The sequence below is a fragment of the Triturus cristatus genome, chromosome 9, assembly GCF_964204655.1.
Source record: "Triturus cristatus chromosome 9, aTriCri1.1, whole genome shotgun sequence".
In the NCBI taxonomy this organism is placed as follows: domain Eukaryota; kingdom Metazoa; phylum Chordata; class Amphibia; order Caudata; family Salamandridae; genus Triturus; species Triturus cristatus.
The window spans coordinates 934,442,636-934,460,067 of NC_140592.1; the positions used below are offsets into that span (position 1 = coordinate 934,442,636).

Genomic DNA, 17,432 nt, shown 5'->3' on the forward strand with positions numbered 1-17,432 from the left:
CGAGCGAGGAAAATCAACTTCCTGGCGAGATTTTTCCTCGTTCGCGATCGTCAACATAAAGTTGGCGAGCATGGAAAATAAACCTCCTGGTGAGATTTCTTAACGCGGGGGGAGGTCAGGTTTCTCATTGCGAGTGGTCGCGTAGGCTCGCGACCTCTCACGTTGAGAAACTGCCCGTTTGCGTTGAGAAAGCTGCCAGTCGAGTAAAAATCTACTCAAGCGGCAGAAAAGGAAAGCCTGTGCTGTGCATGGTGCCGTTCGCGATGATCGCACAGTGCGTACAAGCATCCAGCACTGTGCAATCACCGCAAATAGCATTTTTCTATCAAACTCGCCGCTCGCGGAGATCCGCGTAGTGCGGCGGAGTTTTTTACCATTTCGCGGAGTTTCGCGTAGCGCAACTCCCCGAACTCCGCCCAGGGTTAGTTCAGGATGGCTGAGTCTTATAATGATTTCGCTCCTGGGAAGTGTACAGGACAGTCGACTACTTTAGAGATACAGTCCCTGTCATCAGTTATTACTATAGTGATGCTATCTCTCTTGCAGTGTGCAGAGGCGCAGATAACTATACTGATACATTCCCTGTCATAGTGTAATGAGCAGGTCACCTTTGTACTGACACATGTCTTGACCAAAATGCACCTCACTTTAGAGAGACAGTCCACACAACCTATGCTGGATGCTGAAAGTGGGCCGATCTTCTGCAGCCCACTATAGACATGCAGTCCTTGTCAAACCTCTATGCAAGACGCTATAATGATGCAACTATTCACGCCTGTCTGCAGGCTAATAGGGACCACAACTCATGCAGCGCTGGGCCATTGTGGGAACTGGACAAATCTGTGCATTACTGCCAATATCTGCTTTCCTGCAGCACTGTGGAATCCTGGCGGATATGTGCATTTTTGGGGAAATGTGTGGAGACGTGTTGGTATTTGAGTACTGGGGATAATATATATTATTGTTGTGTCTTTGATCGTGGCTGTCATAAATACTAATAGCCAGTGGAGAAATAACATGCTGACATTTGAATGCATTATATTGCGCAGGTAACAAGGGACAATTATGTGAATCTGAAAATGTTATATTATTCTTGTGGAATGGAGAAAATGGAGAAAACATTGCTAGCATCAGTGATATTCTGTGCATGGAAGCAATTTGCAGGCTTGGTCCTTTTATTTATTTTTATGGGATACTATGGGCTGCTTAGAAGTAATTGCAGTTGTTTTAGGGACAGTCACCAATTATTTGACTATTATGCAACAGTTGTAACCATTACGTGACTGTCAAGATCAGGCCTCCTTTAGAATGACCATAAAATCCTTATTATTATAAATAAAGCTGTTGTCTAGACATGGTTTTCAGTGTCACATTTCCCTGTAATTTTCACCCAAAATGCAGTGATGAATTGAATCTTGAATCTACAAATGCTGTAAGTTCTACCAATTGTCCTGAATGTGCCTGCAAAGTCGCCATTTGTCACACTGCCTAAAGGTTACCTAGGGCAAAACCATTAAGCATCCTACAAAACAGTCCAGTTTTGGTCAGTAGCATTGGCCATTTTCTTAACACCTCCTTGAGTGATGTCTTCTTAAACCCCTGTCAAATGTTTCTAAATGTATTCAAGTGTCATCAGTGTTACTACCACATTTGTTTTTAAAATATACTATTTGACACGAACGTTCAAATGAAAAAGTACTTATTTATATTAAAATGTGTAATTTGCCAAATTTGTTTCCAAACATTCCAGAGGGAAAACCATTAAAACCCTTATGAGGAAGTCTGTAAATCATTTCATTTCATTCTGAACTATTGGCCCAAAAAGTGTTGTCTAACCAGTGATTTCAGGGAACAGAATATCTTGCTGTGCTCCTGGTAAATTACATCGAAGTTGTCACAAACGATTTCCTATGAACTGAGTTAAACCTTTATGTTCCATGTAAATCATATCTAGGTTGTCCTCACAGGAGTTCATTTTTATGGTCGGGCATGACAGCGTAGCTGCAGCCAGACAACTATGTGAACATCACTAGAGGGGGGCTTTGGCTCCTCCCACATATTGAGAGCCAGGAGTAAATGTTTTGTTTGGGCAGAAGTTGTGTGCTTCCACAAAAAAAGATTTGATCATTTTGTTTTATCAGCTGCGGGACTTGAACTTTCATGGTACACACATGACATTGTAACTCTATTAAAGTGTCTGATAACTAGATAATTTATGGTGTTTTTTTATGGCAGCAGCATAGATGGGAGGAAGGCTGTCATTAACCAACATGGTTGTTTAGGTCTGGCTTGAAAGTGCAACTGTCAACTGACCTTTTAAGATTGACCAATATTTTTCTGCAGTTCTTCGCTTCCACACAAATACATATCCATTCCCAGGCTATTACTTGTAATGTTTCACACTACCATACAATATTCCTTTAATCTCAAACAAACGAGGGGATAGAGGGCTTATAAATAATACTAATTATTATTTATTGAGGTCCAGCATACATGCCCAACAGACAGTGAAACAGAATAGGTATGCAGTTCCTAGTGGTGTCGCAGGGTGTGGTAGAAAAACAAAAAAGTGCCAAGGTGAAGGTGTTGAAGTACGCAGGAGAGAAAATCACTCCTTGTGGAAAGGAGAACCTCACACACCCAACAAGCGGGTGTCTTGCTTCATCATCGGGTCTTGCTCCTTATCGGGCCGGCGGTGCAATGCCGATCAGGCACCCAAATGGGGCCTTCTTAACGGAGATCTTTTTTTCCAATGCCGATGGGTGAGGTGTGTAAAGGGTTCCTGCTACTAACTAGTGTAGGTGCGTGTGAGGTGTGAAATGAGTGAGATAAAACAGGAATAGGTGATCCACTCAGAACTATTTTAATAAAGCGTGGTCACTATCCTGATTAAAACCAAAGTGAAACGCACATTCTCACCTTTAAGTGTATGAGTTAATGTGCTAAAAGGGTCAACATGTTTCTTGCCTGGTAATTCATTAATTGGCAATTCTTCAGGACCAAAATTTGAGCTACCTACACTTTTTTGGTGGTGGTCACAGCCTCAAGGAGGTATCAATGGTGACCGCGCGTACAGCACCCTAAAAATGTGTGGTACCAATAGTTATATATCACAACCTGCGAAATAAAAGAAAAGGATTAAAATTATTGCAATTGGAGATAACAATACAGTGACGACAACACGAGATATCAGGGTTGCTCTAAACAGTGGATTCAATTTGATAATAAACGTCAAACGTGACATGCATCAACTGTGAGCAAACGTGTAAAGGACACACTTCAAACAAGGAGCAGTAAGAAGTACACTGGATAGACCCAATGCAGGGAGAGCTCACTGATAAGGAGCAGTGCAAGGTAACTCACCCTCATTAGGCTGTGGTGATATTGAGACCAAAGTGGGAGAGCACTAGTATTATAGTGTCCTAAAAGGTAAAATACAGATAAAACACATGAAAAATACATGAAAAAAGCTGCATTGCACCGAACCACTAAGCATAGTGAAACCCTCGATGCCAGCGGTAGGCTTACTTCAACTGTGGTTGTTCCTTTAATGCCAGACCAATTGGCATTGCCAATTAGTAACTGATACTGCCACTACGGAGTGGCGGGGCAGCAGGGCAGCAGGAGCGTTGGATTGGAAGCGGGATGGGGGGTGGAATTAAAAGACAATTTTAAAAACTTACCTGGTACCCGTGGCTGCCTCGCTCTTAGGTGCTCCTCCATTCTGCTGCTCCCGGCAGTCCCTTGGACAACAGACTCCCCATCCAATCCAGGCACAGCTCTCATACTTTGAGAGCTGCATGGTGATTAGCCTGAGCGGGCTGGATTTATGCTCCACTCAGGCACAGGGAGTCTGTGCCTTTCTCGAATCCAGCTGTATAATACAGCCGGGTTAGAGAAACCTAAGTGCGCCTGTCTGTTTTGCCAGCCTAGGACAGCTGGCCAAACAGATATGTGCACTTAGAAGTGCACAACATCCCCCCCCCCCCCCCGGTCCAACCTCACCCCTCCCTACACACACTGGTTGAGCCAGCAGCTGAAAAATAAAGCAATAGTAAAATATTGTTTTATTTTTCAGTTCCTGGCTCTAGGCCAGTGGGGTGATGCTTCTCTGCCATTGGAGAGGAGCCGGTGCTGTTGCCAATGCTTGTATACATTAATTTAACACTATATCTCGGCTCTCTTCACAAATAACTTTCAGGGAAATTAAACGCTCTAGGTAAATCTGGGTTCTCACTAACACCTTACAGAAAACTTCCTGTAAAAGTTCTGGTCTTGATACCAACACTCTCTAGGATTTCTTCTAAAAGCCCTCTTCCCTCACTCCAAACCCAAAAATAAACCAAAGTAATGATGTGGCAAAGAACCCACAGACTGCTGAAGGTGGAGGCCTAGGATGCGGGCCTTCTTTACACTGAGTCAGATAGTATTCTGTGAGAATCACAACAACAGAAAAGTTTGTTTCGGAGGGTGAACTGAAGACCTTGGAGGTGTAGGAGGAGTTAGGTGTGCATGTTAGGCGGAGATGAAGACATATACAACTGAGCCACTGCCTTTGCAGTCGGCTTGGCACCCCGATCATGGGACCTGAAAGAGTCTTCTACACAACAAAGCCTAAGACTCTAGAGCACTCACATAGGGGTACTGGCAGGAATATACAATGCATTAGTGGCTTTACTCTGTTCAAAGGCCCTGAATGCCCATTTATGAACTGAATGGCAAACATGCATACGCCATGGGTTTGTGGGTGAGGATTGCGCCCAACTGTCAGAGCTGCATAATACAACCATAAGAGAAGGCCATCTTAGTTTTAGCCATTTACAATAAAACACTACAACTTTGGTACTGGTCCTTGCAGATACTTGAGGAGGCTGGTCTATCACAGAGGTCCCATTGCTGGACTTGTAGAAAGACTGTAAGCGTTCCCTGGAAATGTCCAAATTTAGCAAAATACTGGTCCTTGTTCTGGAACACCCAAACCAACAATGTAGAGGAACACATTGTGCCATCTGTCAGACAGACCACATTGGACCTACTAGACATCTCCTCTCATCAAAGACGGTGATTATCAACTGCATTTATAGCAGTAAAAATATATATCCTAAGACACTGGCATTCCCCTACACTACCAACACGAGACAAATGGATCACCGAAGTGTACAAAGTTCCGTCTTGTGAAAGGATCATATATAGGGTTCTACAAAGTTGTTCCTGGACGGCCAGATTCATGCCAGATTTTTAGCATATTCCCATTTAGATAAATGTAGCTATCTTAAATATCTGGCATGGCCCTCCAGGACTGACTTTAGCGAGCCCTGATATGTAGATTAAATGTTTGTGTTCAGGCTCTGTGGTCACCCTTTTTCAACTCGACAGACAGGAACTAAATGCAACAGTCGTATGGAAGCAATGGAAACTAATGTGAGTATAGCCAACCTGCAATACTCCAAATGCCCCTCCCCCAACCTCAACTCTGTCACCTACTCCACCTCCTCCCGCTCCCTATTCAGTGGATCTCCACTCCTCACCTCCTCACTCGATTCCCCACCTCCCAACCTTATAGGATCAAAAGTTACAACATGTTGCGCAAGTGCCTTTCATTTCTATCATTAGAAAGTCGAAAGCTCAGTTTTATATCTTTCTTATGGGATATTCAAGGAGAATATTATGGAACATTTAATTTCTTAACAGTTATTATAAACCCTATAGATATGTTTTCATAAAGTTTATTTATGATGTTGTACTGGTCAAGGGCTGATTAAGCTGTAGAATCACACTAAAGAAAAACAACAATATATATATATATATTGTAGGAACTGTGAGACAATGGATTATTAATTTGGAAAAGGGTGAAATGACCAAGTTATTAAAGCACATTTTAAATTTACGACCATGTTAACTAACAGAAAGCTGTATAACTCATGGGATCTATTTCACCAGGAGCAGGTTTATGCACATAGAAATAAATGATAAATCCAAGCAGTACAAAGAAAATAAAGTGAACCACACAACACAATAAAATTCCAAAAATCAGTATAAAAAAATCCAGAAAAAATTAATAAGCAAATATTCACAAAAAATTTGAAAAATGGGCTAAGGGAACCAGCGATATGGATATTAAAGTTTCATGGCAAGCATCACCATGAAAACACAAAGCAGTAATTAGAGTCAAAGGTTGGCTGGGACCTAGGCACTATTTCAGGTACATCACACATATGTTGAGTAAAGACGCTCCATTTCCCATTGCACAGCCAAAAACACTATTTCCGAAACTCTTTTTATTTTAATCCATATTTATTCTGTGTAATCACTGCTTCAACCAATACTTTTTGATTCACGATAAAGCTGATGAAAGTCCCAATTTTTTCAAATGACACAATTATGCCCATCTGGGCCCTATTACTGCATCACTTTGGTATGTATAATTCACGATGGCAACTCGGAATTGAATAATATCCCAATGCATGTCGGGCCTTCTTTGTGCCCTTCCTCAGGGGAGCTATCAAATTAAAATATCAAACCTCTGTTAATTTATATCTAGACCTATGCTATTTTGGCATCAATACATACTGTAAATAAACCATGTATCCATACATTGAATTGTGAAAATAACCAAACCCCTGCAAACTCATAACTGTTATGACCCCTTACACTCCCCTACTTCTCCCCAACAACCTTTACTGATGTAACATCCCCATGAGAGCTTTGTGCAACGCAGTGACCTCCCCTACATCCATCCTCGATTTTATACCTGGCAATTGCGACCAATTTACAAGACGCAGTCCTGACCACCCAACGTGCTACTTCTCCTACAGTTAACAAACCTAACCTATGTATTCCGCCTGGTGTTTAACCTCCCAAACCATGACTTTATGCCCCAATCATTTATACTGTCTGCTGTGTTAAAAAACAACCGTCGTACCTGTTCCTCCTTCGACATTTCTTTTAACGATTCCAACGACCCCTTTCATTCTGACCGTGCGGCCGTACAAATGCTCAAACAACTCGCTCCTACCCATATTCACTATATAAACTCTTCCTGTGACGTAACTTCCACAAATCACCTGATCCTCATTGCCTATAACTTGCCTTAATAACGGACTACATATACTATTTCAGGTACACCATGATGTATCAGGTAGTGGCTAATTCGTGTGGGTCTCAGTCAAATGTTTTAGGTTAGGATTTTGTAAAGTTCTCAGATTCTTCCAGTGCTGCAAGGCAGGACACTGATGTCTGATTTGCCATCAAAACCACTGAGCTATGCAAAACTGGGTTCTGTAACCACCAAGTTCACTTTGTCACTGCGTAATTTTTAGGGGTGGGCGGAATTTGCGTAGTCACGCTACGCAAAGCTCCGCGAAATGGTAAAAAATCTCTGCGAGCACGCAGAATTCTGCGAACACGAGGCATTGCTTGTTCTGCCCGTTCGCAATGCTTTTGTCCTGTTCGTGAATGCTGTTTGCGTGCTCGGGGGGAAATAACTTGCGAACACGCATTTTGAAAGTGCGAACAAGCAAAATATTCCAAGAAGCCGCGGATCGCAGAATTTTTGGAAATTTCGCGTTCTCAGCGGAACGCGAAATTACCCAAATTCCGCAAATTCCGCGTGTGGAACGGAATTTACCACCCAGGCCTAGTCATTTTACAGTCGCGGTGGCATGTTGTGCATTTTTTATTTTTCATGTTTTATAAAGGGCTACATTTACTCAGTACTGGGTGTCTTGGCACTGAGATTTATAGCTGCACCTTCAAAGACACATAATATGGGAGCAAAGAATCAGAGGAAAACTTCCCCAAGTTGGATGAAAACATTCAGATCTTCTGCTTTTTTTGAAACTTAGTAAAGTTCACTTATGAAAAGAGATAGGAAGGCATGGCATTCCAGTTAAAGGCAGCAGCATTGGAAAATGCCCTGCCACCACGAACTTTCTTTCGCTGAAATCTGAGGATAGGTAACACTTTTTTGTTGTTCTTTGACTTCAGTTAGCACTTGGGACAGTATCACCTAAATCTATGAATGATGAGAAGGTACAATTGCTTTATGCAACAGCCACAGTAACGTAAAAAGAATTTGCTGTTTAACACGCAACCAGTACAAAAAAGCAAGAGTGGGAGAAATATGGTCTCTGGGACGAAGGCCAAGAGCAACCATAACAGCATAGTACCGGACTAACAACAGCCTTTGAATCTAATAGGCTGGTAGTTCAAGATTAACTGAATTTCAGTAGTCCTGTGGGGATGATACAAACGCTTTCAATATCTGAAACTTCTGAGAAAAAGTAAAAAGGTAAAGAATGTGTTTTAAAAAACATAAGGTGAAAAAAGCAGGACTTAACCACATAAGAAATCTGATCTGAGTGAGTGAAGGAGGAATCAATTTTAATACCCAGATTTTTCACACTAGATACAGGCGAAGGTGTGGTATTGCACTGTATTCCCTCTCTAGATACACTCTGAGAGTCGGTGAAATGGGACTACAGACTTTAGTCTCCTTGCAATCTCTGTGAGATCAAATGTATGTTGTTTGCGTGTGTTTGCATTCTCAATACATGAACCTTGTCAGCTCCTGTAATTTAAATGTAACTATAATGCAAATCGCTTACCCTTACCTATGCCCTTATCCTATCCTTGACCCTCAACCTAAACCTCAAACCTAGCATAAACCTCAGCCCTCTTATTTTACCTATGTCCGTAGCCTAACCCGACCTTTACCCTAACCACATACCCAACCCTTACCCTTGCCCTAACCCTAACTAGTCCCAACACTAATCTTAACCCTTACATTTACCTCTATGCTTATTCTAACTTTTAGATCTACATTCACCCTTAATATTACCCTAATCCTAATCCTACATATCTACCTACATATAAAATGTAAAATCTATCCTCATCTGCAAGTGGCACATGCAGAGCACAATCCTGTATCCCAAAGTCAATATACACATACAATAGTTGGTGTTTCACACTTAGGGTCTTATTACGATGTCAGGCGGACACAGTGTTAGAACTGACCTACCATAGGTCGGCGGTTCCAAGCACCTAACAATGAGACCACACATGGAGTGCTCGCAAACTTAAATCCGATTGGCCGCACTCTGCTCGTCCTACCAGCGTGTTACCCCAAAGCATTGTGGTCCATGAAGTAGCGTCGGCGGGTACGCCTATGCCAAAAGTTTAAAATGAATGTCGCGTTAGCCATCCCTGGACACGTGTTTCGAGGTAGTTGCCTCTCGTCAGCAGGGAGTAGGTGTGTGTGTAGGGTTGCTGCGTAGGCTGCCAAAAAATATTCTCAGGTAAAGTACCACTCAAGGCGCGCAGGTGCGTAGCCATGGGCTCGTCAGCCCCACCGGCTCAAGGGAGCATGAATATAAACAAAAATCCGATTGGCCGCACTCTGCTCGTCCTACCAGCGTGTTACCCCAAAGCATTGTGGTCCATGAAGTAGCGTCGGCGGGTACGCCTATGACAAAAGTTTAAAATGAATGTCGCGTTAGCCATCCCTGGACACGTGTTTCGAGGTAGTTGCCTCTCGTCAGCAGGGAGTAGGTGTGTGTGTAGGGTTGCTGCGTAGGCTGCCAAAAAATATTCTCAGGTAAAGTACCACTCAAGGCGCGCAGGTGCGTGGCCATGGGCTTGTCAGCCCCACCGGCTCAAGGGAGCCTGAATATAAACAAAAATCCAATTGGCCGCACTCTGCTCGTCCTACCAGCGTGTTACCCCAAAGCATTGTGGTCCATGAAGTAGCGTCGGCGGGTACGCCTATGCCAAAAGTTTAAAATGAATGTCGCGTTAGCCATCCCTGGACACGTGTTTCGAGGTAGTTGCTTCTCGTCAGCAGGGAGTAGGTGTGTGTGTAGGGTTGCTGCGTAGGCTGCCAAAAAATATTCTCAGGTAAAGTACCACTCAAGGCGCGCAGGTGCGTAGCCATGGGCTCGTCAGCCCCACCGGCTCAAGGGAGCCTGAATATAAACAAAAATCCGATTGGCCGCACTCTGCTCGTCCTACCAGCGTGTTACCCCAAAGCATTGTGGTCCATGAAGTAGCGTCGGCGGGTACGCCTATGCCAAAAGTTTAAAATGAATGTCGCGTTAGCCATCCCTGGACACGTGTTTCGAGGTAGTTGCCTCTCGTCAGCAGGGAGTAGGTGTGTGTGTAGGGTTGCTGCGTAGGCTGCCAAAAAATATTCTCAGGTAAAGTACCACTCAAGGCGCGCAGGTGCGTAGCCATGGGCTCGTCAGCCCCACCGGCTCAAGGGAGCCTGAATATAAACAAAAATCCGATTGGCCGCACTCTGCTCGTCCTACCAGCGTGTTACCCCAAAGCATTGTGGTCCATGAAGTAGCGTCGGCGGGTACGCCTATGCCGAAAGTTTCAAATGAATGTCGCGTTAGCCATCCCTGGACACGTGTTTCGAGGTAGTTGCCTCTCGTCAGCAGGGAGTAGGTGTGTGTGTAGGGTTGCTGCGTAGGCTGCCAAAAAATATTCTCAGGTAAAGTACCACTCAAGGCGCGCAGGTGCGTAGCCATGGGCTCGTCAGCCCCACCGGCTCAAGGGAGCCTGAATATAAACAAAAATCCGATTGGCCGCCCTCTGCTCATCCTACCAGCGTGTTACCCCAAAGCATTGTGGTCCATGAAGTAGCGTCGGCGGGTACGCCTATGCCAAAAGTTTAAAATGAATGTCGCGTTAGCCATCCCTGGACACGTGTTTCGAGGTAGTTGCCTCTCGTCAGCAGGGAGTAGGTGTGTGTGTAGGGTTGCTGCGTAGGCTGCCAAAAAATATTCTCAGGTAAAGTACCACTCAAGGCGCGCAGGTGCATAGCCATGGGCTCGTCAGCCCCACCGGCTCAAGGGAGCCTGAATATGAACAAAAATCTGATTGGCCGCACTCTGCTCGTCCTACCAGCGTGTTACCCCAAAGCATTGTGGTCCATGAAGTAGCGTCGGCGGGTACGCCTATGCCAAAAGTTTAAAATTAATGTCGCGTTAGCCATCACTGGACACGTGTTTCGAGGTAGTTGCTTCTTGTCAGCAGGGAGTAGGTGTGTGTGTAGGGTTGCTGCGTAGGCTGCCAAAAAATATTCTCAGGTAATGTACCACTCAAGGCGCGCAGGTGCGTAGCCATGGGCTCGTCAGCCCCACCGGCTCAAGGGAGCCTGAATATAAACAAAAATCCGATCGGCCGCACTCTGCTCGTCCTACCAGCGTGTTACCCCAAAGCATTGTGGTCCATGAAGTAGCGTCGGCGGGTACGCCTATGCCAAAAGTTTAAAATGAATGTCGCGTTAGCCATCCCTGGACACGTGTTTCGAGGTAGTTGCCTCTCGTCAGCAGGGAGTAGGTGTGTGTGTAGGGTTGCTGCGTAGGCTGCCAAAAAATATTCTCAGGTAAAGTACCACTCAAGGCGCGCAGGTGCGTAGCCATGGGCTCGCAAACTTCTTTTTCCCTATGGGAGCTTGTGCTGCGGCCTGCGGGCGGTTTCCGCCCGCAGCACAAGCTACCATAGAGACATGGGATTTGTGTAAATCCCTGCCCCGTGTGGCAGGCACCTCATGGTGGCTACTACTCAGTGCAGGGATTTACAGGGGGTACTATAGGAGCCCCCCACGCCCCCAACCAGAGGCCACGGAGGCATGGGGACCCCAAAGTCACTTTCCAACAGGCTTTTCATGTCGGAAAGCCTAACATGAAAAGCCTGTCTGAAACCAACATCATAATCCTAACAGCGGAAATGCCGTCCCAAGGGATTACATTGCGGTTCGGACTGGCCGACGGGCTCCTTGAGCTCATTGGAAGCCAGTCGGTCCGACTGTCTGGTTTACACTCTGATCGCCTAAATTGTAATTAGGCGGTCAGACTGTAAACCTACGATGTTGGTTGGTGAGCGTCTGACGAGCGGTCGGAGGCTCACCGACGCACATCATAATGAGGCCCTATATGACTATTTGTTAAAGACTCTCCACCTACAAGTGGTGCCCATTAAAGTGACTGTAAATGTTATAAAAAGTTCAGCAATAATTATAAAATTAGAGCAAAGAGTCGAACAAACCCTAACAACATTTCATCACACTTTCCTATCCAATTAGTCTATTACCTAATTAAGTTACCACTAGCTGTATAGCAGCTTGTTTGTATAAATCCTATATTATATGGCAAGTCTGCATGCCTCACTTTGCTTTCAGTGCTGAAATCAGAACTCCATAATTTAGCACCGCTCCAGCAATGGGTCCAAGTGTCCTACCCTGCCCATTACACTGGTATCCTACATACCTCTCTTAACCATTGTGTTCAATGGGGCTCATACTCTGCTCCTGTATTTTTAAAACAGGATGTCTAAATAATGCTTCTTGTTCAAAGTATACATAAAAGCTCATTGCTTCTTTTTGCACTTCTTCCTACGAGACAGAACACACTAGGTCATCTTCCTTATTAGCCATATTTCAGACAGTGCCTCTATCAACAACCCGTTCACTAGAGAATGGGTATTTTCCTTCTCTGTTTTTGTTGCTATCATTTAGGAAAATAGGGCAATCCCAGTGCACATTTTATTAGCTGCACAATGGAAAGATTAGCCTGCTTTCCAGGCGCTATGCCTACATTGCGCACTGCATCAATTTTAAATGCACCAACAACAATCCGGTTTCGGGGTTTCACCCCTCTTCAGCCAGGATAGCTTGACTCCAGTGGCAAGGAGAGCACGGACCCACGTCTGGGCATACTCGTCCCACTTAGGGTGACAAATGCACCATCAATCCATCAATTATGTGTCTTCTTTCTTGCCCTAAGTGTGACAGGTATGCCCAGATGTGGGTCCTGGGCTCACTGTGCCACTGGAATCAAGCTATCCTGGCTGAAGAGGGGTGAAACCCAGAAACCGGTCCAAGGATGCTTGTTTCCAGTCCAGGGAGGACCTGGCTTGGTGCAGGCACAGGGTCAAGACTGATTTGCATGTGGCCAGGTCTAAACTGGGGTGGCATGGTGAGCAAAATAATGATGGATTTAACCCAGATCTCTTGACTGGGGGTGAATGTTTTGAATTGTTCTGCATTCCGTCCATCAATTGTGTGTCTTTTCCATTACAAACTTGACATGTTTTATGACCATGTCCAGTGGATTTTGAGCACAGAACGTGGCTTTTAGCCCTAGTTACCATTACAGCCACTCCCAGGTGGAACTGGCCATAGGTCACAACTTTATTCAATAGTGCTGCGTATTACTTGATGGACTCTGAGCAAAGAGTTCCACAAGTGCCTGCTCAACTTGGCCTTCAGCCAGTGGGCACTGACCATAGGGCACAACTCTATTCAATTTTTCTGCCTGTTACTTGATGGACACTGAGCAAAGGATGCCACCAGCATCTGCTCAACTTAGCCTTGAGCCATGTTCATCTTGTATGGGGCATAGGACTTAGTCTATCTATTGGTATATCTGTTTTTGAGGATCTGGGTAGAAGTTATTGGGCCCGATTCACAGAACTAACTTAAGACAAAATCCTAAACCTACTACCATTTTGGTATTCACAGAAGACACTTACTCATTTTGGTATTCACAGGAGGCACTTACTCATTTCGGTAATCACAGAAGTTAGGAGTCCTAAAGTTAGGACTCTTAAATGCCTTCTGTGAATACCGAAAGTCTTAAAATTAGGATTTTTCTCAGTTTAGGAGTCCTAAAGTTAGGAGTCCTAACTTTACTACTCATAAACTGCGAAAAATCCTAATTTTAAGACTTTCGGTATTCACAGAAGGCATTTAGGAGTCCTAACTTTACTACTACTAAATTGAGAAAAATCCTAATTTTAAGACTTTCGGTATTCACAGAAGGCATTTAAGAGTCCTAAAGTTAGGAGTCCTAACTTTACTACTCCTAAACTGAGAAAAATCCTAATTTTAAGACTTTCGGTATTCACAGAAGGCATTTAGGAGTTCTAAAGTTAGGACTCCTAACTTCTGTGAATACCGAAATGAGTAAGTGCCTTCTGTGAATACCAAAATTAGTAAGTGCCTTCTGTGAATACGAAAATGGTAGTAAGTTTAGGATTTTGTCTTAAGTTAGTTCTGTGAATCGGGCCCATTGACTTTATCCAAGGATAAAAAATGGTTTCAATTCATTCGATTTCTCAGGGGGTGGTGTGCTCCCTCGCAGTTACATTTTTGTTCCACAATGATATTCATATATCACAAGCCATTTCAAAAGTGGTAGAAATGGTAGATTGTTCATCAGTGATCAGCTCTTCTAAGCTAGTCCTATTCCAAGCTACAATTAAAAAACAACCCTCAAAGCTTTCCTTTAAGGAATAATTTAAAATCTAGTGAGTGGAATTACATAAAATTCAAAAGTGCAAAAATGCATGCCAAGCATATGACTGGTTCTTAGATAAGGTAGTAAAAATAAATAATTAACAGTGGCTGAGATTAATTGAAGCAATCTCCCCCAACTCATCACTTTTTTGTTTTCGTCAGTGTTATGCCCTAAGTGTGATGGGTATGGTGAGACATGGGTTCCCTGCTCATTATGACATAGTACTCAAGCTGCACTGCTGCACTTTACTGATGAGGCCCATATAGGCTGAAACCAATCTGGGGTTATTTGTATTTCCATTCAGTGGAGACTTGGGCAGGCCGTTATGGCTGCACTGTTCCTGGAGCAGGACCAAGTCTGATTTGCATATGGCTGGTTCTTGTCTGAGGCGACATGGTGGTCAATAAAACAATGGATCGCATTGCGGCTCAGAGAAATTAGCAGTGCCTGAGATTAATTCAAGCAATCCACCTGTCACTTTTTCATTTTCTTCAGCGTGTCTGTCACACAGCACAACTGCTGTGGCCATGCCCCATGTAAATGAGGGAAAGCCACCGTGAGATGGTGCTGGTGCTAAATGTGCACCAGTGGGATCAATATTACAGAAGGGGCTTGCAAGCATCTGCAGACCCTTCAATAATAGTAAAGTGCCCTACAGGTGCAAAAAGCAGCTGCATACACCTGTTGTGCCCCTGGGGCACTTTCTATAATGCTGACCTTTGTATGTTGTATGATGCTACACCGAAGACCTCAGAACCACTAAACAACACTGGAAATAACTGGAAAAGCCCACCCTCAAGACAGCCATTAGCCTCTACCACAGACAGTTGAAAGAAATGAAGAAAAAGAAAAGGCCTTAGCCTCATGCGTTGAATCAAGCTGCAATAACAGTAAAGAACTTGTCAACATCGTCAAAGAATTCTCCAACCCCTCAGCTGCAACAAACAATATTACCCCCCTCACAGGAACTCTGCAACAACCTCACAAACTTCTTCCACAACAAGATTTCCGGCATCTACAGAAACATAAAATCCATACTTCTACAAGCAACAAAACAACGCCGCTACTACAACAGACAAGGTTTGGAGACATCAGGTTGTTGTAAAATGAGAGCTCAAATTAATTCTTGCTTTGTTCTTTCCAAGGCTAGGGTTGCACACTGATTCAATTTAAAGGTATTGTTCTTTTAAGTAGGTGGATAATTGGAGAAAGAAGCTCAGAGAAGCTCTGAATGAATTTCTGATAATTTGCCAAACCTAAAAAGCTTTGGGGCACATGCATTATTAGAAATTGCGGTAGCAAAGGGGCAGATTCGCAGATCTGCAACCGCAATTTTTGCATTTGGGATGTATCATCCCAAATTCAAAAATCGCCATTTGCGATTGCATTTAAGAAATCACAAATTGCAATGCCTTAAATGCAATGCAAGATTGCATTTAAAATAGCGATTTTGCTATTATGGTCCGTTAAATCGCGATGATTTCAACCTGATGGTATTTAGCGAAAACTTTGAAAAATGCACTAAAGTGCATTTTTCAAAGTTTCAGGGTACACACACATGCCCTTGGGGCATGTGTGTGCGCAACATGGGTGCACATCACAATTTCAGGAGTGCAACAGGGTGTCCTTTTGACACCCTTGAAATTGCATGTGCAATTTGCGAGTAGCTATTGGTTCTCGCAAATTGAGTATGCAATTTCCCATTCATTCCTATAGCCCCATAGGAATGAATGGGAAGCCATTCCTTAATTGCGACTCGCGACCCTCTTTGGCATAAAAAATAATAAAGCCCCATCTGGAGATTTAGATGGGGTAATTAGAGCATTCTATAGATTGGTGTCACAATATTCTTTCAGAGCTTGCTGTTCCAAGGTAGGAAAAGATGCTCCAATAGGGAACTGTAGGCACCGGAAGGATTTTAACAGCACAATCAAAAGGTTGATGAGGAGGTAACTACTCAGTAGTTGACAATTGGAAGACATCAAGGGATTCGAGATAGGTTTTTGTGATTTGAGTTAACTGTGCAACTGAATGGGTGAAACCTTTGGGAAAGACTTCAGAATTTTCAGTAAAAGGGTACAATGGGAGAAACAAATCTCTGAACCTAAAAACAAGCTTCTTGTGGAATGGCTTCTATATGGATTGTGCTGAACTAAATAGTTGAGGCCCAAAATAACAACATGTTATGTTATGTTTTGTTATGTTATGGTATGGTATATTATGTGTATGTGTATGTTTTATAGTGTAGAACTCATGTGGGAGGGTATCCTGGTGTTGAAGCATGAGCTGTATGGGCTGAGCAAGGGTTAGGGTTAGGTGAAGAGCCAGGTCGCCAGTTTCTTGAGGAATTCAAGAGCTGAAGAGGCTCTGATGCGTAGGGGTGGGTTGTTCCTGGCTATAGGACCGAGGTAGGTGAAGGCTAGACTGTCAGTCTAGTTCTACATGCAGGGGGCATGTGCGAGTAGAAGTCCAGCTGAGTGGAAGTGCCTGGTAGGTTTGTGGAAGTTTATGCAGTTGTTAAGGTATGTGGGGCTAGTACTGTCTAAGACTTTGTAAATGTGCGTGAGGCTTTTGAAGAATGCTCGTTTATGGACTGGGAGCAAATGGAGGGCTTTCAGGTGCAGGGTGATGTGAATGCAGGCTGAGAGATTAAGGGTGATCCTAGCCACAGAGTTTTGTATGATCAGGAGTCTTCTGATAAGTTAAGCATCGATTCCAGGATAGAGTGTGCTGTCGTAGTCTAGCTTGAGACTGATGAGGAGAAAAAATGTAATCAATGATGAGTTTCTCATAATGGGCAGTGATCTGGAGAAATAAAACCTGAGTTGTCTTTGTGACTAGACTAGATGCCAATAGAGCCCTATCAACAACTTCTACCACAACTGGGACTTCCTAATTTTGGACTCGAGCCTGATGGCTAGCAGCCCATTGAATACCAATATAGTAATTGGAGGTTCTGAAGTCCACAAGAACAGGAGCTAAGAGATGGTGAGACTGAAATCTGAAGTTCCACTTCAGTAAAACCAGTATAGTAGGAAGCAGGGGTGTATGATTAACACTCACCTCTATTCTATGGCCTATGGGTGAGCTTCCTAGTTTTCTGATTCCTTAGGTAAACCAACTAGGCAT

The 17,432-nt window shown here is 43.8% G+C and overlaps 1 protein-coding gene across 4 annotated transcripts in view; it reads right to left on the reverse strand.

Moving 5' to 3' along the window:
• LOC146799096 (sodium/potassium/calcium exchanger 4-like) overlaps positions 1-17,432 on the reverse strand; it is a 937,744-nt gene that overhangs the window by 667,394 nt on the left and 252,918 nt on the right. The window contains exon 1 of one of the 4 annotated variants that reach the window (XM_085628041.1): positions 3,020-3,118. The exons of the other annotated variants lie outside the window; for them this stretch is intronic. The gene's annotated coding sequence lies outside the window, so the exon portion shown is untranslated. Of the gene's footprint in view, positions 1-3,019; positions 3,119-17,432 lie in introns of those variants that run through there. 4 annotated transcript variants of the gene reach the window in all.